Below are 510 nucleotides of genomic sequence, written 5' to 3' on the forward strand. Positions count from 1 at the left end.
GAGGTGCTGGGTATCAAACTCAGATCTGGTGCTTGCACAGCAAGTATTTTACCAATGAGTCATCTCTCCTGCCCTGGAGTTAGTTGTTTTAAAATGTTATTTTACACTGTAAAGTCTGATATTTGAGATTTAAAAAATTAAGGCTGTGGGGCTAGGGAGTTGGCTTAGAGGTTAAGAGAATTGATTGTTCTTCCAGAGGCCCTGAGTTCAATTCCCAGCAACCACATGGTGGCTTACAACCATCTGTAATGAAATCAAGATCCCTCTTCTGGCCTGCAAGCACACATGCAGACAGACTACTGTAATCAAAATAAATAAATAAATAAATAAATCTTTTTAAAACATTAAGGCTGTAAGCCTTTCCCTAGATTTTTTTTCTTTTTATATATTTATTTATTTTTAGACTTTCCATTCAAATGTTTACATTCCTTCCCTCCTCCCAATCCCCTCCCGCTCCCCCACACCTTCTCTTCCCTCTCCCACATTGCTTGAGAAAGGCAGGGAACCCTG

This window comes from Microtus ochrogaster, unplaced genomic scaffold, assembly GCF_000317375.1.
Source record: "Microtus ochrogaster isolate Prairie Vole_2 unplaced genomic scaffold, MicOch1.0 UNK215, whole genome shotgun sequence".
In the NCBI taxonomy this organism is placed as follows: Eukaryota; Metazoa; Chordata; class Mammalia; order Rodentia; family Cricetidae; genus Microtus; species Microtus ochrogaster.